We start from the raw sequence: 23,562 nt of genomic DNA, 5'->3' as shown, positions 1-23,562 counted from the left end.
CTGTTCACACATTTCACACATTCGTCAGACACCGGTGGGAAACCTATCCTATATATTTGCTTGAGCTGAAGGAGCTGAATGAATTTCCCACCAGGGATTAATACTGCTCATCTGTATCTGTATCTGTTAGAAGCAAAAAGGCACAAACCGTTTCAGCCACTTTTCCATATTTTAGCATGATAAGCGACATGTTAGGGCATCATTAATGGGATTATGTACAGCTGCATGCAAACAGGAATATTAGTGAAATATTAATTTTCATTAACCTTGTAAATAGCTTAGTAGATTTATTATCTTTGTGGAACATGTGCGATGAAATAAAGGCTGTGCAAGTAATTGAGGCTGTAATTGGCAAATGGTTAACATACAATAGAATGTGATTAGATTCACCTGACCCTGTCTAAATACACAAAAAGCAACTATTGGCTGTTTTTGCTCAAGTTTCAGAGCATGTATTGTGATTTGCCCTTTTATATTTGCAAGTTTAGCATGAATAAATCTTCTTTATGTGGAAATAATTACTGGCAGCCATGAAATGTTTCTTCTTTTTTCTTAATTGCTCTGCTCTTGACAGCTTTTTACACAATAAGTATTGTTGCATTTGTGCGCAGGTAGTCTGTGATTTTCTCAAAAGCATGAATGGCAGCTAAGTAGTAAAAAACGTTAATGCATTCTGCTGACCATTCAAAGCTGTCCACATTACAAATGCAAATTTTGTCTTTAAGGTGTAATGTGCTGAGGGCATGTGCAGATGGCAACAGAGTGGTGCAATTTGTCTGGAGTGTGGCACTTTTTTTTTCTGTAGTCGAAGCTTTACAGCTCAGTTATCCTCCGAGACAGTGATCTATTCAGCAATGTTCACATACAATTCAAAGCAATTTTTAACTTCTATCTATGCCTGTATGTAGGGTATGTGTAGACAAATGGTTCCTTTTTGTCATGTCCAGGACGTATTCATTATTTCGACGATATTTTACCAGTATGAAATATAAAGCAGGAATAAAGATTGTAGTAAATCAAAAGATCTGTGCTTTAGAGGAACACTGCATTAAGCAACTGACACCTCAACGCAAACCAACACACAGACCACAGGTGAAATAAGAGTATTACTTCTTTCAGGGTTATCTTACCGTTGCCCTTTCTGCTTAAATGTGTCTGTGTTGGCATTTAGCAGCTCACAGCGGGTTCACTCACATTAAATAGAATTGTATCAGTTAATCACATGCACAAAGGCTGGATGGTTTTGTCAGAGCAGCAATATAGTCAAAGCAGTAACCCATACATTTATCACTTCAGGGTAACGTAAAATCAACAAAGATCTTTCAAACTAAACTCGATCTGGAGTATTGTAAACACAAGTACAAATTGTAATTACTCTCATCAATGTAAAGTACCACAGTATTTTTACACATTGCTGAAGTTATACTGCAAACACCTTATTTACATACTTCCACAGCTGTCTCTGCACTGACTTCTTTGTAGAGAACTCTGGTTGGTTTTTCCACAAAAAAAGCCCCAACATTGTGTAACACTACCTTCTGTTCACTTCAGAAGGAGTTAGCAAAACCAAAACGGACTCCAACACAAACTTTCCATAAGCACTAAGGAGCACTAAGCACTATAAGCCGCTATTGTGGGTGACACTGTTCTCAACGGCTGACGCAGATCACCCCCAAGATAAATATAATTTTAGTATTTGTGGAAATCACACATTAGTTTATTCTATGGGTCATCCAATAATCTGATCACAGCCAAACTAGATAAGTGTTCATGCATAACCATGTCAGGATATCAAAGAGGAAATCAAAGACTTTGACTCCTGTTTAATCACTCAAATTATTATTTTCCAACAATGAGACAGAAAACGGTGAGACACAGTATCATCCTCCTGTCAAAGAGGCCTCCTGTTGCCTCCCCGATGTCAGCCGATCCTCCGGTCCAACAGCCAGCTGCTGATGCCCGGCATTGGTCCGTACTCTGACCTGAGTCACACGAGGACATTGTGTGGACAATCGGCAACTGGACCGACTAATAAATGTTCTCACAGACATTAACACTACATTAAATACATTTATCAACCAGTGAATTTTGTGTCCTTGTCTCTTTATATGGTTGTTGCTAGGCTGAATGTCCTCCCGGGTAGGATTGGCATTGATGGGTCCAGGGTTGGTTCTGTTTCTGGTGGTGAATGCGCTGCTCAGGCAGTAGGATGACGTGCCGGTGTGTTCATTGTTCGTCTGTGTATCTCTGATGTGCACATCAATCGGAGGAATAACCTTTTTCACATTAACAGTTTCCCAGTGTCACCTCTAAGTGTCGCCAAAGGTTCCAAAGCACTAGAAATGTGTGAACGCCAGCTATGGACTTGGCGTGGAGGACCGCACATTTCCATAGTCATTTCACTCTTTATACATCTGAACGTGAGTGTGGAAAAGGGCGTACACCAGGTTTTTGTGCGTACGTACGCTTTATACATGAGGCCCCTGGTCTCTTTTATGGTGCACTTCTTCAGGTTGTATTTAGTTTGTTTGCTAGTTTGTTAGTTTGCTTATGTTGGGATAAATTAGTACTTAATTTAGCTTCCCCTGAACTGGACTGCACAGATAAAGCTTCATCCACTTCCTCTGCTCTTAAACACATACAAAGTGGTACAGTGACAACTGAATGTGTTCTGCAGACTCAGGGTCACAGTACAACAGCAGATTGAATACAGATGAATGAACAGAAGTGGACCAAGAGTAGGAGGTGACGTCAAGTCTTATCAATCCCACAATATTTTTTTCTTTTCATGAGCACTTTCACACAGAACATGAATAGAATGAGATGAAAAGGCTGTGTTTTATTCACTGAGAACTAAGTACAACGTTTGAGCTTTCACAGCATGAACAAAGGTATAAACTGTTTGAAATCGACATAATATGACAATAGTGATGGACAAAGGTCTGTCGATCTCCACTGCTCTATTTTGTATGAAACACACAAATGGTAAAGATAATGAAGTGAAGGACAACATTTGGAGCAGCATCGACAAATGACAAGGATAGAGTGCTTGCAGTGTGTGTGTGTGTGTGTGTGTGTGTGTGTGTGTGTTTGTTTAACATTTTAACTGTTAGAGATGCAGGAATAATTAGGGGGGGGCTGATCTGCCTGGCAGAGGTCTGCGTTCTCCAAGTGCTTTTCTAGTTATAAATGCTTTTAACTCATACTTTGAGATTGATGATGACTGATTTTAAGATTTTATTGTTTACTTTTAACACTCTTCACGGCCTGGCTCCAGATTATATTTTCAACCTTTTAACTCCATATCAGTCTGTCATCAATCTAATATCTAAGGACGATTGAAGGTATTAATAAGACATATATGATAAGATTTAAATCTAAGGGAAGGATCTGTCTGTACCAGTGTCCCGGCTGAAAACGGAAGGGGGGGCAAGCCTTTGCAGTTTTAGCCTCAAAACTCTGGAATAACCTGAGTCCAAGTTAGTTACGACTTCTATGTGTCTTGTCAGAACTGAACTTTTACCAAAAAGCATATCCTGATTTTATCTGAGTGACTTGTTTATCTTGTTATTCATTTTTCATTCCTTTTACTCTCATCCTTTGCTATGTTGTCTCATTTTGTATTTTATTGATTTCCTTGTAAAGCACTTTGTACTTTGTCCAATTACTTTTTTTTTTTTTTTTTAATTTTATTGGATAATTTTTTAGCTGGACACTGGACAGACTGAAAAGAACACAGGAATCTGGGTCAGACACATGGGCTGCACATAAGGCTCCAGGAGATGTTATATTATAACAAATGGCCTGGTGAGAATATACCAAAATGTTTTATTGAACAAGTATTACAACTACTAAACTCACATCACTGCCAGGCACAAATTTCACACTTTTGTGTTAATTATTTGTCATGTCCCTGTGTGTAAAGGCCATAATACCACTACATAAGTAAAATAAATGTCCATGACACCCCAGTGAACCATGATACATATGATGATAATGGCCATGGCTGATGAGAAAGAAAAGAAGGCCACACACAGAAGTTAAAACGGACGAAGAATTCAAGGGAGAATAAGGCCAGACAGAGGCTGAGAGAGCGTCACTCGATATTTTTCCATTGAACCTCAAATTGTGCAACTTGCCCATAAAGATTTGCCTAACGGAAAAACAACTATTTCACCAAAACTCTTGTTTTTCGCAGAAAAATTTTTGTTGTGGCAAGAGGTGGTTTTTCAGGGGTAGCAAAATTCGTATATTGTGCAAAACTGCAATGGAAAGACCTTTTTCCACAACTAGAGTCACGTGAACAAAAAAAACAGATGTTGACGGATGTTACAACAAGTGAAGTAGAAGAGTTTTAAAAGAAACATGACACAGTATATGTGGACACACCAGGAAACCAAATAATTTTTTAATTTAGTACGGGATAGGGGGTTAATATAAAATAATGAATATATCTGCAAATCAACATGATATTTATGTTCATTGCCATGTTCTTGGAATGACTTTTAAATAATAGATAAACAAATCATCGCATTTGAGATTTAATGGAAAAACCGACATTAAGCACTTCTGTTTTTTCAACATTTAGTAAATATTGGTAAAGTTTTGCACAGATGTCCAATGGAAAAGCTAATACTATCAATAGACAAAAAGCACTCAAAGTTAAAAAGGGATGACATACAGTGACTGTGTCCAACCTAAAATTATAATGAATATTTTTTTTTAGCCCTTTGCAGATTAATAATAATAATAAGAAGAATGGATTAGATTTCTATAGCGCTTTTCAAGGCACCCAAAGCGCTTTACCTTGTTGATCCATTATTCATTCACTCTCACATTCAGTCTGATGGTGTTAAACTACATTTGTATCCACAGCTGCCCTGGGGTAGGCTGACAGAAGTGTGGCTGCCAATTCACACCAAACGGCCCCTTCGACCACCACCAAACACTCATACACATTCATACACCAGTGTGAGTGACACTGGAGGCAAGGTGGGTGAAGTGTCTTGCTCAAGGACACAACAGTACATGACTAGGACAGAGCGGGATTCAAACCGCCAACCCTGTGGTTATTGGACGGCCCGCTCTACCTCCTGAGACACCCAAGACAACATGATGGGAGGTGATGTTTCAGCTTTTCAGTTTTATCTCAACACAAACACGTCTTCATAAGAAGGTGTAGATCACTCCTTTGTTTTCTTTCATGTCAGAATTTGCTCACTATTGTTCCAACTGTAAACCAATGGAGACTCCATTTACACTGACCCAATTCTGTGTTCACATGTGGGGCAGATTGGTAATGTATTATGAACAGGAATCACATATTAAAACTCATACTTGGGGAGGTTCAAATGTAAATACATTTTCTATCAATGCAACTTAAACACCAATAATACGTTTTTTTTTTTTATTTCCATTAGAAGTACCTTGGAAGGACAATCTCAGAAATTAACTAAATGCAAAGTATACTGTACACTTCCTATAGATTCTTGAAGAATCTACAGGAAGAATCTATATAAATATATATTGGAATGGTTTATAGTGATTTGAGTTGGTTAGATATTAATACCAATGTTTTTATTTTATCTTTAATTTAGTTTTTATGCACAATATTAAATATAAATTATGCCCTTTGATGTAGTGTACCGTTTCTGAGAGCTCACATTAATTTGCAATTCCTTAGCAGATGTTTGCTTTCACTACAGACGGAGATTTCATTGTGCATTTGGGTTAAGCTTACTGTTCATTAGGCCTATGTCATATTCATATAGATAAAACAGGTTGCTTCAAGGTTCATGGCAAGGAACTGATATGGATTATTTTAGGTGTTCTTTACATGTATTTTCCTGCATTTTTTCTCAGTTGGACTTGGTAAATTCTTGATGTGGCATTGCAAACTCCCACTGTTGCCCTCCTCATGATGTCGGCCGGTGTGCAGGTCTCCACATCTCTTCACACTGACAGCAGCTTCAGGAGGAAATTACAGCCCATGCTCCCTCTGTCCACATACAGCTGTTTTTTTTTTTGACAGTGGGATTAAAAAAAAAAAAAAATCTGTGAAAAACTGAAGCTGTATGGGGGGAAAAAAAGAGCCCATGATTGGTTGTGGTCACGCTTTGATCATCGTGCAACTCCTGACTGAGGTCCTGGTTAAAAAGCAGCGAGTCTGACTTGCAATCGAATCATTATTTTGTGCTCTCGCAAATGTCAGACACGAAGATAGAATAACATTTTGACGAGAGCAAATAAATTCTGAAAGGTTATGCTGAAATAAAGCAGAAGAAGCTGTATCTGTCCTTTGTCTGTACAACGTTGGCTTTAAATTTTGGAGTTGTCGTCAGCTAAAAGCAGTTCTTTTAATCATTTTTCTACTGTTGATGCCTTCTAGCTTGGGCTTTCTTGGTAAAAAATATCAAGAGCGTGTTGCCTCGCTGCTAAATAGTAGTTTTAAAGTGTAAGTGGTGAACTGAGAAGGACATGATCTCTCACCAGCTTCAAATTAACTGCCAGTGGTGTTCGATGCAGCTCGCAGCTAGAAAGAAATGGGCATCAAGACCTGTCGTGTCAATGGCAGCTGGAGAACCTAAGCAGGAGGGAGAACAGTGCTAAACGCTGTAGTCTGGTTTAGTCACCATAGTAACCATATTAACCCAGCTACTTTATTTTTTTATTTTTTTCGCCTCTTTCTTTCTGTCACTCTCTCTCTCTCGCTCTCTCTCTCTTTTTCATTCACACAGAAACCCATCATCCAATCTTGGTTTTCACAGGGTTCAAGGCTAGCAAGATTTCCCAAAGCCTTCCACTGTAGCTGGCTGTTTCTCTAGCAACACACAGCCACCAGAGAGTAAGGATGGTGGATGCAGGAGGAATGAAGAAAGACACGACAAAATGGAAAGACAGGGGGAAAAAAGATGGGGTGGTAGTGGAGATGGTGGGGGGAAGGAGGGGGAGGAGGAGGTGGAGGGAAGAGGAGGAGGGAAGAGGCAAACCAATCGGCTGAAAAGAATGTTGCTATTGCAGACTTTGCCCTTGGTTTCCAGAGAGCTGCTGTTGGAGTTACACTGTTTATTACCATTAAGCTTTATCTAAATTGTAACAGACACCAGGTGACACTTACGGCACTTCTAGAACAGCATGCATTGCAGTTTACATTTTTCTTTTGTTTTATGTACATTATCCGTTAAAACACTTACAAGTGTTTCAATATTTTCTTTAATTTTACTTAAAGGCCACATATTTTGATGATGAATATTTGACCCAGTAGATGAAGCCCACGCAGCTACCCATATAATAAACACACAGAATAGAATTTGTGCAGCAAGATGCAGCTCAATAAAAACAGTAATACAAGATGCAGTGGCAGAGGATGTAGTGATGTAGCGGAGGATCATGGGAGTTCTATGTCATTGCCTATAAAAATCTTTCTGACAGGACTCATGGGGAGAAATTGTGTCTACAGATGAGGTAATACATTAAATTTTTATGCATATTACATTTAGCTGCGTACATTCACATGATGTCATTTTATTATAATGAAAAGGCTGCTCAGTTAAAATCATGAAAATAAATCTGACCTGGTGTTGGACCTCAACTTAACTCTTTAAAACCTGACGTGTCATTGCTGACACACCCTGCACTTACGTATTTTGGATGGCTGTAACTCATTCATTGTTTGTGCAATTGGAAAAATTCCAACAGTTTCTGAAACCTGAGACATTGCACTTTATAGGTTTTATTAGGTCATTACAGGAATTTTACTCATGCCTGGACTAAAGGCTAGAGAAAAGGCTGTTTTAGCAGTATTATAACATGCAATAAGTTGTACATGATTGCTAGATTTTGAAAGATTCAGAGAAAGAAAAAGTGCTCTGGAAAAATGGGTAAATGGACTCATTCACAGCATATTTTCTAACCTTTCAGTTGGTCAAACTAAAAAAAAAAAAAGTCGAGGTGGATCATTTTAGGCTTAGGGTTTAAAGGGTTAACAGGAGAGAAGAAATAAGACTACCAAAGCCCATGACTGAAAGTGTAGCAACTCCAGTCCTAGTGGTGGTAATCCACTTCTAAACTGGTTTGTCAACCAATAAACACTAAACAATGCAAAGACGAAGCAGGAGCAAAACAATACCATCTATGCTAGACTAAAGCAGTACTGTAGCAGGTTTGCCCTAATTACTTTCCTGTATTGTATGCATACTGAATACAACACAAACACAACATACACAGTGAGCATCTTCCCCCTCCCTCAGCTGAAATGTCAGTCTCCTTTGTTTTGCTGGCTTTAGCTCATCAGTAAATTACTTAGATCTGTCAGACAGTAGACGGCTTTCAGACACATTCCTCGTTTTATTCCTAATCATACACTAATCACCATTGACCAGGCGCAGTGATTACATTCTGAGTCCCAGTTACACTTTATTTATCATGAATAAATCGGACTATCACAATCATTTCATGACAAGAGGTAAAAATATGTTACTCCAACTCTATGGGCAACCATGTAATATATAAAAATACAAGACTAAAATTATTAAGGTGTGATAATGGATTTTAAGTTCTGACAAACTATTTGGATTTAGCACCATGATGCTGTCGCCATCACGACACTTTAATTTACCTTAATCTCTTAATGTCAAATGTGGATTCCGATGCTTTGAATAAATAAACCACTCTACAACAGACGAGCAAAAGTGGAAATCGACTCTTCATTATTCGTGTGTGTAAGTGTTCCTTATTGTACCTTTAGGGCTCATTTATGCTCTACGTTAAAGACGCAGATGAATATGGATGGAGCGTTTTGTCCATCCCCTGTGTTCATTAAGTGCGTAATTCTGTCCGTTTTCCGGGAGCTAGTGGATACGTACCCAGATGGACAAAATGGAGGGGCACCACCAGGAACCATGGAGGCAGTGCTGAGATTTGAACAGAATTATTTCCATAAACAGCAGCTTTCAAAGAGTGACTGTGTGAGTTAGTGAAAAACTAGCAACATATTTATGACACCTACCCTTCTCAATATTAACATCAGTATCCACATTAGTAAAACCTCCTCTGTCATAGCCATGTTTGTTATGATTGACTTTCTTCTTCTTCTCAAAAATGTTACTCTTCTTCGTGGTATTCAGCCAGTATGGTAATTAAGAGCTGCTCCCTCTGATGGATTGATTGAGAAACTCTAATTCCGATGTACAGGATGCATGGGAGTATCAAGGCAGTGACGCATGACAACATTAGAAATGGATGAACCTATTTACATATGTAAAGCAAACATAAATGAGCCTTAAACTGATGCCAGTTTGTTGGCAATGCAAGGTTATGTTGTTTATTTATATCAATAATAATGGATTAGATTTCTATATCGCTTTTCAAGGCGCCCAAAGCACTTTACATTATTGATCCATTATTCATTCACTCTCACACTGGTGGTATTAAGCTACATTTGTAGCCTGGGGCAGGCTGATGGAAGCATGGCTGCCAATACATACCCGTCCGACCACCACCAAACACCAGTATGAGTGACACACTGTAGGTGAACTGTCTTGCTCAAGGCACATGATTTGGAGAGAGCAGGATTCAAACCGCCAACCCTTTGGTTACTGGACGACCCGCTCTACCTCCTGAGCCCAGTATTAAGTCACACCATTGGAGTACAGAGGCCACGCAAGCCAAATTTAAGTATTACTGAAGACATCAAGTCATTTTTTTAACCTTGTCTTTGCACCCGTTTTTGTATTAAAGACTGAGTGGGTGATAATCAGTGCCATCCCAAAGTGAAATAACTTCCAACTAAATACCCCTCATCTTCTGAACAAATGCAAATCATAAGAAGCAGTGTTTGATTTGTCTGCTCAGTTTATTTTGTTGGAGGGGATCATAACTTCGGTCCACACTCAAACAAGCCTGGCAGCCACTTGCCATCAAACAGAAAAAATAAAAGGACTTTGAGCTATTATAGAAGCATGTCAATGCCAAAAGGCAGACTTTGTGCATATTCGTACATATGAGACTCACTCTAAGGCAATGGAAAAGCAACTAATCTGATTTTGATTTGATTATGCACTAATCAAGACATAATTATGAATATTAAATTTCATTTCCAAAGATCCATCTATAAATCTTAGTCAACCAAGCCTCCTCTAACCCATAAGTTCTGAGAGATGAAGATGAAAAACATCATGAGCAGAAACAGCACTATTATGTTGACATGAAACACATTATTGGATTAAATTCTGACATTATACCTATCCATGGTTTGCAGAAATGTGCAATAGCAAAAGTTTAATCTGGTGCTTGGTGCTGGAAGAGGGGAATGAGTTTGAAGAGACAGGGAACACAGCACCAAAGAAAAGTCTAGAGAGCAAGAGAGAGAAGAAAATAGAGGTGAAAGTGGTGAAGGACTGAGTGAGTGAATGACACAGCAGTGTATCTTCTGCAAGTGACAGCAGGTGAGGGGAGCAGGTGTTAAATATTAAAGCAACTCAGCAGAGAATCTGGGCAAATGGCCCCTACTGATATGGGACATACCAAGCTGGGACACACACACATGCACAGATGCAGACACTGAGGGTAGCATCCCACCACAGTGGCGGTGTAAAGCAGAAAGAACACGCATGTTTAATTTACAGCCCTCCATTTCAGCATGTTCGTGTTCTTATGCTACACACTCTGACCCCCAACCCCCACCTTCTTTCCCCTCCACACACTACGTAGGAAGCCAAAAGAAGAAGAACAAGGTTGGTGGAGAACGAGTGAGCACACATGGGGGTGAGGTAAAGCCAACAACATATCTTATTTCCCAAAGCGGCCCATCTGTAATGGAAGCACAACATTCCAAACTAATCCCCTTCCTCTCCTGGGCTTACATGTGCCCTTTCTCTTCATCATTTCCATGTTCCTTAAACATGTCTCCCTTTTTGTGGCACACCATACGACCTCCATAGATTATTCCTGACTGTTCCACTCTGACATGCAATGTACGGGATGATGAGGAGGCCAAGACTGAGAAAGAGTGACACCGAGGATTTGGCCTGTCCTGTGGTAATAGAGAAACATTAGCATTTGTTTAGAAAAATAAAGGGTTTGGCAAAGGAAAATGATGATTCTTTGATTTGTTCAGAGTGATGTATCTAGGGTTTAAGTCAGTGCATGGATTGCTGTTTTTGGCAGAAGTGCAGAGCTCAGAAGTACAGTGTAGGCAAAAACAAGCAGTGGAACGCAAAAACAATATTACTGTCAGCAGGGTTTCCACAGAGGTCAATATCAATATTTTCTACTCTTTAAACAAAAACAATAAATGAAATTAATTTACAATGTGCATCATAGAATATATAAAACAAGTGGACATAGCCTCAATACACTAGCTTTTTGGATCCAGAAACAATCGTAGCAGTGTATAACGTTGCAAAGTTCTCTATTTGCACTTGCTATTTTGACTGCATAGGTGCATTCATTGCATACAAACACATCCCATATGCTGCACTCCTAAATTCAAAGGTTTATTGTGATAATAAAAGAAGTACAATCAGCATTACTACCGGCACCGTATATTCTGGTGGGCAACAATCACAGTCACATGTTGGAGATAATGCCTCAGAAAGTACAAAACAGCCAACATATGTCGGTATTCACACACTGGAACCGAGTACATAGTGTAAACATTAAACTCTCTCAAATGAGACATAGTGCATCATTTAGACAAGAGTTGGAGGCAACTGGGGAAGTGTGAGGGGTGATGAGTGAGTTCAAACTAACCTGCAGACACTGTCAATTTACTAAATTTGAAAAGAATGATTTGATTAGAATATTTAGGTGTAATTTCATAATAGTCGGTCTAGAAAAAAAACAAAAAACATTTTATTCATAAAAAAGAAGCTCTGAAAGTCATATTCAGTAGTCAGCAAAACCTCCATGGCATCACAGCCTTCTACTATGCCTTAAATCTTTTTTTTAACAGCGATAACTTACAAAAATAAAATAAAATCAAAAATCCACCAGTACATTTGAAGGGTTCAAATACAGTAAATCATACCAAAATGACAAAAGCTAACATGTAGTGGCAATCAGTAGAATTAATATACCTTCTGTGAGGAAAAAAAGGAATAAAAGTCATAATATTACAAGAATACTTTTCCAGAAAGTTATAAATGTTTTAATTTTATTAATATTTTTTTCTTTAAAGTACCTAACTTCACAAGACAACTCATGTGACTGACTGTTTCTGTGATCTGATGTCTATGGCATATTTTAATTATACTAGCAATATAGTCTCATTGTGTTTTCTATTATAACAAAATTACAGCTTTAATCTCACAATAGGGTTATGAATTTGTTTTTTCATCACCATACCCTTTTACTCAGAGCATGTCTTTCTTTAATCCCTTCATTGTTAGTAAATTATGTTTTCCCCACAATGTGACAGCGTATGAACATTTTTTGCAATTTAGGAGAAAATGTGTTTTTTTTCTGAGACTGTTCATGCTAAACATCTGTGAAAGCTGTTTATACTGGGGTCTGGGGTCTACTTCAGGTTAATGTGGTTTGGTCTACGACAGGCAGGGGATGAGTGGGACTTATTTGAGCATAGAAGTTGAACAATGGTGTGGTGGTTAATTTCAGGAGGCAACTGCCAAATTATCCACAGGCATTAAAATTTCATTTAAAGGAGATATTTGTTTATTAAGGGGTAAAACGCACACCATGAAAAAAATACCACTTTTTAACACAGTATTAACCCTGTAATATCGCTGATTATGATAACATGGATGAATGACTGAGCAGTCAGGACTAAAACAGGGAAAGTCTGTCCCTGGGAATTGGAAACAAACCAGAATCAACAAAACCCTGCAACTGACCGCTCCGAAATGACACATTTATCTCCAGCTGAAGCAGATTAAAAAATCGTGCTTTGAGACCACACTCACTTGTGTATAAATTCAGAAAAATCTTGACAAATACTCACTGCCCTTTTTAAAGCACTGGGAGTCATTGCAGTAAGTTACTGGCTTCCACTATCTTGTTTATCACCCTAACAGCTTTCAGGGATGTCTGCAATGCCTGCTCCTGTTTATTTGATACAGTATGATGGCTACGCGGCCAGCTACAGATGAAATGACAACTGGAGAAAGCATCTTTCTTGTAATGTGACATAATCATGACAGTTAAGTTTGCCTTTTGGCAGCTTAATGCCGCTTTAACACCAAATATTTCACACTACTTGCACTGCCCACCTCCACGTATATCTATTATTTTAGAGCATTTGCCTGCTGAAGTTTTTTTTCCTGTATTTTCTTGGCAGCATCTTCTTCCTTCTGTTTCTCACTCTGCATCTAAAATATGATGTATAAAATGCTACTAAACTCAGCCAGGAAACCCGAGGTACCACAGGATCATTCTGTGCTCCTCTTCTATAGATTTGGTTGCGACATTAGCAGAGCGTATGTGTGTGTATGTGGAAACTGAAAGCACAAGACTCTACACCCTCAGGCTGCAGAAAGCACAATATTGTTTGTTAGCCAACAGTAATCAGGCTGAATTGTTACCAGCCCACTGGGATTTCTTTCAATCCCCCAGATTACCACTACACGCCTCTGACAGCAGGTATGAAAGCAACAGTCACACAGGCAAGTATTAGATAAAGCCAGAATTTTTTACTGCAAAATACGGAGTCGGGGGGGGGCAAATTTCATGAAAAAATCTGATGAGAGTTGTCTTTTCCAGGGTGAAAACTAAGGCTGAGTACCATGTGCTGTACTTTCAAAGGTAGGCCTACAACCCCAATGATGTTAGTATGACCAAGTACTGATTCACAGCAAACCCAACACCAAATTTCACCAGTTAACACAGTAGTCAGTCTATACAGAGAAATAAGGTGATGTCACCCCCACAGTTTATGTTCATGGTGAGAGTTTTAAGATGAAAGAGGGTTGCAGCAGGTCTGGGATTTCCACCCACCAAGATTTTACATTTGCTGAACAAAATCTCAGAGGGCTAAGTTTGTATATTGGTAACAAAATAATACAAAATTTTATTCTTCTGCGTTTTGGTGTCATTTACAATTGAACTGCTTCCATCTTTTGCCATCATATAGGAACAGGGACTTCATGGTGCATTCAAGTGCAGCTTAAAAACTGAAAAGTGTGAGTCCATATGGGAGAGTTTTGCCTTCAGGGCTTTTTGGCAGAAAGACTTAGTGGAAAAAAGGCTTTGATCGTGGTGTTGTACAAGGGTCTGTTTTAGTGTAATCAGCATGACAGTGCTATGTAGAACCATTCATCCACAATGACCTGCTGCACCTGTGTACATTTTACTGCCTTTTCTCTCTTTAAAGTGTTTCTATGTGAAAGCCCTGATAGTTAACTTTACCCAGTACCACATGGGCACTGACAGGGACTTTATGATGCATTTAGGTGCATCATATAGACTAAAAAATGTGTACTTGTGCCATGTGCCATGAAGGGTTTGAAAAAAGAAAACTGTATATTTTTCATTTTCCCTTGTTGAAGTAAGTGTGCCTGCATTCATTCCTTTTTCTTATTCCATTCCCGCAGGAATTCTTTATGATTAGAAGTTAAAATTCTATAAGCATTTCATTTATTTCTAGGAAGGTATTAAAAATTCAAGGAGAAAAGTCTGATCAGCACACTCCATCATATTCACAAGTCTTTGAAAATTTCAGTTGTTTTAATGTGGTGTAAAATCGAATCCAATTCCAATGCAATGTACCTTGAAGAAAAATACGCTTGTCTGGTGGATACACCTGTCTAAAAATACTGGTCATTACCGTGGTGTGTTTCAAATGCTCTAAAAACATATATGAATGTTTGATAAGTCCAAACTGGTATTTTCTACCCCTGAAATGATAGTTTTGTGCTTGTGTTTTTCCATTATTTGAATGAATGAATGAATGAATGAATGAATGAATGAATGAATGAATGAATGAAATCTTTATTTCGAACATGTAGACCGTGAAATCAAAACAAAAATCAACCAACAAGATATAAGTACTGGTACATAAATGATTGATAGGCAAACAAACAACAAAATAAATAAATAGATAATAATAGTAAATAATAATAATAATAACAATAACAATAATAATAATAATAATAATAATAAAACAAATGAAATGAAATTATACATGCTCGAAAAGGAGTACGAAGAAGTAAAAACTTATGTACTCCTACCCCCAATTTCTATTCCTGCTGATCATTATATAGCAATTATTATTTTGTATGAATAGAATAATAGTAATAATAATAATAATAATAATAACAACAACAACAACAATAATAATAGTATAACAATATCACACATCCTTTTACCTATGTACACTAATATGATAATACCCATTTACAACTTCTCCTACCAGATATTAATAAAAACTAAAAAGAACAAAAACAAAACAAACAAAAACCCTCAAACAAAAACACATATACATACATAATATAAATACATATAATATTCTATATTGTCCTATATAGTAATAATATATTCATATATCCATATTTAAACTAGATATTATCAGCGCATATGTGTCAAAGCCCCACTATGAAAAACAACTGGATTCCCCCCTCAGGCCCTTTCCTCTCTGTATTTTGTAAAAATCATTTGTTTGTATTTGTTTTTAAACTGTTTGATGTTTGGACATTGTTTCAGCTCCACACTCAGTCTGTTCCATAGTCTTACACCATTATTGGATAAACAGAATCTTTTCTTCTTTTTCTTTCTCATTGGAGAAGTTCTTTTTTTTCTTTTAGCTCTCAAAATGACATCAGACATTCTAAACAGGGACTAACATGGCAGAGGGAAAATCACTGGAGCAGGGTCACTGCAATGAGCTCACCCCACTCCGGTTTGAGTGTCAAGTGCAAAACACGTCACCCTCACTGAGAGTCCTCATCACCTCATAATGATCCGGGTTGGCTCTGTCACCACCGAGGCAGGAACATACTGCTGCAAATCGTGACTTCTGCTTAAGCCGTGTATATATTGACTTATAAGCCAATCGACACCTAATGAATCCGAAAAAATTTTAATATTAACAAAAGCAACAATAACTTAACTGTTTACTTGCTACATATTGCACAGAGCGATAACTTCATCTGTTTTGTCATTATTCTAAATCTAATATCTGTGTGTCATATATAACAAGTGATTTGAAAATGTCAGTCAATGTTAGTCTCTGTGCTGGGTTCAATTTGGAAGTGTTTGTTCCTTCTTGAAGTTTTGCTTAATGGAATTCAGATTCATCAAGTCCACATTATGTATTCAGTAGCAGCACCTTTTTCATTTTCACCAACTTAAGAAAACAAACACACTTGGCAGCCACAATATGGCATCGCAATATACAATCATATTACTAAAAAAAATGAGAAAAACACACCACCAGGTTTTAACAGAGCTGCAGGATATGAATAAATGTATGACAAGCAGGCGTACAGACTGTACCTTAATGACCACCTAAATATTGTTCGAGTACAGTGTAGGTCAGTTTTTACAATGAAGATATTCTGAACTCCTTGTCATACAATGCAGCAGTGCAGCTATATGTACAAATCTAAATTATTTACATTTTGGATTACAATTATTTACATACATCTAAAAAAACATCTACAACAATAATCTGGGGCACATGAGGTGATAACTGTAAATCATTTCCAATCAGGATTACTGCTTCACTTCCATCCAAAACAGCTGTATTTTTCTTTAATATCATGCGTCTCTATCACAAAGCACTGTGAATTGCCCTGTGTATGAATTGTGCTACACAAATAAATTTGCCTTGCCTTGCCACAGTCGAGTGAATCTGTCTGCTACATTTCACTATTATCTATTATCTGCAAGACATGCACGTTTGTGACATTTTAAAAACTAAAAGATGGATCCAAAAATTAATTAACAGATAATGAAATACAATTCATGGTTACGCTCTCTGTCATGACTACAGAAAGTAGAGCTAGGACGCACCAACCCTGTGTCCTTATACCCCTGAACTGAATTCCTACACACTTCATACGCAGTAATTAAGCTGTACAACAACTACACACAGTATCAAAGCAGGAACAGCGCCACTTTACAACAACCCTTACAAAAAATGTGGGTATTAAGTAGGCTGTGAAATTAAGCCATTATTACATTATTATAGTAGTAGACCTTTTTATTCAAGAAAGCATATGTATAACTCCCCACGTCTGTGCATGCTTCACCTGTTTCAACTGTTTGTTTGTTTTTTACCTCCGCCAAGGAACGGTGGAGGTTATGTTTTCATTGGGGTTTGTCTGTCTGTCTGTTAGCAAGATAACTCAAAAAGTTACGGACGGATTGGGATGAAATTTTCAGTAAATGTTGGTACTGGCACAAGGAATAAATAATAAAATTTTGGTGTTGATCGGGGGGGGGGGGGGGGGGGGGGGGGGCAATTTTTTTGTTTGTCTGTCTGTTAGCAAGATAATTCAAAAAGATGTGGATGGATTTTGATGAAATTTTCAGGAAATGTTGATACTGGCACAAGGGACAAATAATTAAATTTTGGTGGTGATCGGGGGGAGCTGATCTACCCTGGTGGAGGTCTGCGCTCTCCAAGTGCTTTTCTAATTTTACATGTTTTTATCTGTTCTATTTGTTTTCTATTTTTATTTTCTTGACTTCCCTTTTAATCATTTTTATTGTACCTTGCCTGTAGCCCTAAAAATGTAAAGTGCATTACAAATAAAATTTATTATTATTATTATTATTATTATTATTATTATTATTATTATGAATTCTACTTTCATTATTATAAGTGTTTAGAATAAAGAGCTCTGATGCGATGATAAATTGTTTTGTACACATGCAATGAACGTATTCATGTTTTGTCTGATTTACGTGTCCACTAGAGGGAGTAGTGAGTCATTCTGCTATTCTCCCATGGTGAAAAAAACTTACATCACAAGGCCTTTGACCAAAACATCAGAAAGTGACCAGATGAGATGAAAACCACTAAGACACAAGTTTTCGTGTCAAAGAATGCTAGAATCACTGTTGCTGGTTTTGGTAGTCCTAAGTGTGTTCTGGTATCAGACTTGCCCCTGCTGAATATCAATACTACATACAGTATAACCCCTTTCAACACAAATGCATTGTTAAATTACACTGTTCATACATCGATAAAAGAGAACAAGTTATCAAGAACACGATACTGCTGCATTTTGATATATTCTGTTAAATCTCACATATTTCTAGTTTCATGTCTTAATTTATCTTTACTTTATGCTAAACCATTCACTAATGAGTTACTAGAATTTAAAGCAACTAAAATGTAAAATGTATTATTTATTAAGGATACTACTATTATTTATAAGTGGCAAAGTGGAGTCTTTTTGTGAAGTATAAAAGACAATATTACCAAAGGTTCAGGAAGTGAATGAATATTAATTTGATATGCCATAATTTAAAACACAGAAACTTAATGAATATTAAGATACACTGATGGTGGTTAAATTGTTAGTAATAAATATCAGACGGCTATAAATGCTGGCTGGTGGAGGAGACAAAGGAGCTCAGTAAATGTGGGTTCACTATCTGGCAAGAAGAAGACTAAAGTGTTTATAAATGACGCAGTGTTTCCCACAGTTTGACAGTATGGGCCTGTTCACATTTGGAATTAACCTGTATCCTGAGTTATCGGATCACATGTAGACAATGTAAGGTGTGAGTTATGTCTGCTTGATCTGATCAAAAGATTCTGTGTTGATCTTATGAGGTAGAATCACAATCCATGATCAATTTTCTCACCTCTTATAAAATGTAGGCGAGTTTCATCCAAACTATAACTTGTTTTCCTCTAATTTTCTCTGATTTCTGAAGGATCTGAAGGATTCTGTTGCTGTTATTTAACTAGAAACTGAACCATCATTATTGGAATATTTTATATTATACTGACAATATCTAGACCCACACATTCCTGTACATCCATCTGTGACATCTGCACTGATTCCATTAATTATATAGACTGCGCCTCAATTTGCCCAGCTGGAGTCGTATAATGGATCAAAACTGTTTTTGCACGTCTGCATTAATCAGACTTACTGCATAGATTTATGGTTATTCTTTTCTGTCTGAAATTATCATTTCAAGAGCAACAAAACAAGTAACACAAACTGCCATTTAAATCCATAGAGCTGCACTGAGTAAGACCATAATTACACTGGTCAATGGGCCATTAAAAGTGACTGAATGAGTTTTGGCAGCACTGTTATTTATTTTTTAATGACACAATCTCCTTGAAAAATACAGTGTATCGTACGCCGAATCATTGCCCAGCCTTAATGTGAATGTACTCAGGATTTACTAAGATCTGATTCACTCAGACCACATTCAGACAGATTAAAGGACAACCTTCTCAGCCGACATCCTCTGTGAATGGAAAACTTTGAACTTGAATCTCAGTGAACTACAATAAGGCTCCTCCGCTTTTTGTCCAAACAAGAAAATTGAACCAGTTTGCATAACCTTTTATTGATCCTCGTTTTAAGCTTTGAGATCCAATCATGTCATGCAAGAGAGACAATAAGACGAGTTGTCACCTTAACGTTTATGATGCAGTTATTGACTCATGTCAATATTAAGGATAGTTTTACACAGACATTTGGCTAAAACTAATTTGCAAAACACAACTTATGAGCTGTTTTATATCATTATTAAAAGTGTATAAATGTTGTAGAATCAAAGTCCGTCCATCCATCCTCTGCATCCGTCCATCCATCCATCCATGCATGTAATTATTGTTGAATTATATTGTATTATAAGTTATGGAGACTATCAATTAGATATTTACTATGTGTAATATACATCAATTTTCCTAATCTGTTTACTATCTGTTATTTACATTATTAAGACTCTAAACAGATGTAACTTTATTATTAAGGAAGCAAAAGTAATGTGTTATGTTGTATAAATGAGAGGTGGGGGTGGGATTTAATAAGTTTTCTTCCTCCTACTCCTTTTTGAGTAATATATATTGAATTTATTTTATTACTAGTGTACATGATAATTGCTATATTGTCTTGATCACCTCTATTTATTAATGTATTTGCTCCGCTGTTAGTTCTTTACACACATAAAAGTTTTGTTTTTTCTTCTGCTCGAAACAAATGAATGAATGAATGAATCCATCCATCCATCCTCTGCATGTCCAGGTCCAGGTTGTGGAGGCAGCAGCCTAAGCAGAGAAGCCCAGACCGCCCTCCCCCCTCCCTTCCCTCCTCCTCTTTCGGGGGGACACTGAGCTGTACACAAACCAGCCAAGAGAAATAATCCTCCCGGTTGCACAAGCCTGAAACACCTCACCATGGAGGCGTCCTGAATGCATCCTAATCAGATGCCTGAACCACCTCAACTGGCCCCTCTCAATATGGAGGAGCAGTCATTCTACACTGAGGTCCTCTCGGATGGCTGAACTCATCCCATCTCGAAGGCAGAGCCCATCCACCCTGCAGAGGAAACTCATTTCTGGCCTTTGAATCGGCAATCTCACTTTTTGGTCATTTCCCACAGCTTATGACCATGGGTGGGGTCGGAACGTAGATTGACCAGTAAATTGAGAGCTTCACCTTTTGGCTTATCTCCCTCTTCACCACAACAGACCTCCACAGCGCCTGCATGACTGCTGATGCCGGGGTCTTATTAGCATCAGAGTATTAGGAGTAATGTTGGTAAAGTGATGCTTTTCTCACTGTTCAAAACAAAAGTCCTGAGTGAAAGACATCCAGGTTGTTGAGTAATTTTCTGTTTATTATCAGACTGTGGCGGCCAGGCTACATGAGTGACAACACATGCTTTTACAAAACTTAAATACTGACCTGATTTTCAACCACTATCCTCAGTCATCTGTGAGCTGCCGCTGCCCTTCATTATAATCATGTAGGAGGAGTTTCTTATTTACAGGACTGGAGGCAGGGGGCTGGTTAGTTACAGGCCACATACGCTCCTGTTCACACCTGGGAGCTGTCAGGAATGACCCTACTCTTGTACTTTAGGTCTCTAAGGAGATCAATTAGAACTGTCGGGGGTTAAGTACCTCATTTAATGGCACATCAGAAGCAGTGATTGAAGGCAAGTAAAAACACTGTTTATTTATTTCCCTCATCATTATATCCTCAGTGGGGGTTCAAACTGTGACCTTCCCGTTCTAAGCTCAGCACTCTTACCTTCAAACCACCTCTTCCTGCCTCGCTTACCTCCCTCTCTCTCCCTTCACATAGACACATGCTGCAGCCCCCATCAACCAGCACTTCAAAAGGCTGCTGTATTACAGCCGTTATTGGTTCCTGTGTTTTGGCTGCTGAGCCCTGAGAAATTTAAAGGCTAAAGAACCAGCTGTGTTTTTATCAAAGCTTCTTCAGTCTGTCTGTCAGTCAGTGAGGTCTACAGAGTCAGTACCAGAGAGAAAATTCAGCAAAGACATGTACATCCCTAACTTTGCACTGAGCATCATAACAAAATAAAACAGAAACCCAATCTTAAAGAATATCTCTTTTTTTCCCCCTCTTTAGAAAACTAGGAATCTTATTTTTCTGACATCCCACTGAGTAAAAAACATGATACTGCTTCATACAGCCCAAACAGACAGACTTTTTTTTTTCTTTCCATAGGCCAGTTTAGACCAGGCAGAAAACACTTTAATATATAATTAAACAATGCTTGAACATCTCTTAAAATAAAAATGATGTACCGGCGCATGCTGCATATTCTATGCTACTACTTTTACTGACCTTATGAGCACCTTGCTTTTGGAGGTGGACAGTGCAACCTTTTAAAAGCCTTATTTAAATAAAACTACTAAGGCTGGAAAGCAATTTTGAGCCAAAAAGTTTCTACGTTAATTTGCGTTCTGCCCATAAACTGTCAGTGTCTCTTCCAAATGTAAAATGATCTGATGAAGCAGACATAACAGCACAAATAAGCATCCCAAACCTCACCAGTGTGTCACTTTCTAATCTCCAACATCTTGACAACAAAACCCTGGATCAGTTAACACATGACATAAATTGTAAGCGAAACACTGTTGGTATGAATACACCGACTTTTCAGTAACTGAGCTCTTTGTATTGTTGTGTAGTGATATTTGAGTCCGTTTACATCTTTATGTTTATGTCATATCATATTCTACTGTTAAAACCAAAAATACACGGCATAATTTCCACAAATCAGCATTTTAATTACTTCAAATAATTAGCAGAATAACGACGCCAATTTAGCATTAGTCATGACATCATCATCAACACCCAAACCAAAACAATAACAAAAAAAAAAAAAAAAACCTGATCATCCAAGGAGTGGATTAACTATAAGACTACTTAACATGCATGTATCTCTGAAGTAAAATATAAACCTCCTTCCACCCCCCTCCCATCAAAATAAATAAAGTTACTTGACTATGCTAATTGTTTTGACTTATCCACTAAATGATTATTCATTCACAGCCCTAATATAAATTTCTATTTATTCTAGCAACTTCTAAATATTAAAGTAAAATCACACAAGAACAATACGATATTTATCAAAAGAAGAGGGAGAAAATTTGCATGAGGAGTACTGGGAGTAACATGTTTGGTGACTACAGTATATGCATGATGAATACTTAAATTTATTAACAGATATTTGCAACTTAAAAACCCAGTGTTTAAGGTTCCACTTTTTGCACAACATTTGCATACATAAATAAAATGAAGCAAATTTTTACTCTAGGAGAAATGGTAAGGTTGACATATTAATTAAAGGTACATGTGAATAAAATGAAAAAATTGAGAAAAAACTGAAAAAAAAAAGAATAACAATTACATTTGTCTGCAGGTATAGACCAATAAGCAGACTGTAATATTCATTGAATGAATAGAAATAAACATAATGATGAACAGCAACAAAACAACATTATATAATCCAGATTCAATGGGGGGGGGGGGGGGGGTAGCTAAATCCAAGCTCAAAATGCTTCTAATGTGTAACAGCTCAGGAAGTGTTGCTGAATGAAACACTACATCTAACAAGCAGAGTTTTAAACCACAATGATGATGATGATGATGAACTAACCCTTCATATTCACATTATAGTATTAGATGGAAACACGCCTGAATTCACATTTAGCGTCAGTCGTGGCATATTGGGGAAAAGTCTGTCAGATGATGATGGAGAACATCCTCCATCTGGTTTGGGTACTTGACCTTAATAAATAGAATGAAGCTGACCAGGATCGTGAAAACAGCAGGCCTCCGAATGAAGCCATTAGATGACCTTTACAGCACAGTTGTACATAGACAAACTCTGTAAATTATCAGGGACAACATCTGGCCCCTCCACGGTGAGTATGAGTTGCTCCATGAATACCTCTGGCAAAACATATAAGATATAAAATGGCTCATTCACCCCAAGCACAAGTCGAGTGGCCAAAACAGACTACAGTAAATGTAAATATGAGAATGGAAGCTGAATACCGAATGTGATATTTGTACTGTTATGTAGTAGCATTTTTATTTATTTACATTTTTATATGTGTGCTATATAGACTCTGCATCAGCTCCGTAACGT

At 37.6% G+C, this 23,562-nt stretch overlaps 1 protein-coding gene across 1 annotated transcript in view; it reads right to left on the bottom strand.

The window, feature by feature from the left end:
• Positions 1-23,562, bottom strand: part of grin2ab (glutamate receptor, ionotropic, N-methyl D-aspartate 2A, b) — a 200,403-nt gene that overhangs the window by 131,308 nt on the left and 45,533 nt on the right. The window lies entirely within an intron of this gene.

The sequence above is a fragment of the Sphaeramia orbicularis genome, chromosome 1, assembly GCF_902148855.1.
Source record: "Sphaeramia orbicularis chromosome 1, fSphaOr1.1, whole genome shotgun sequence".
NCBI lineage: Eukaryota > Metazoa > Chordata > Actinopteri > Kurtiformes > Apogonidae > Sphaeramia > Sphaeramia orbicularis.
This window is presented reverse-complemented; position numbering and strand designations above follow the sequence as displayed.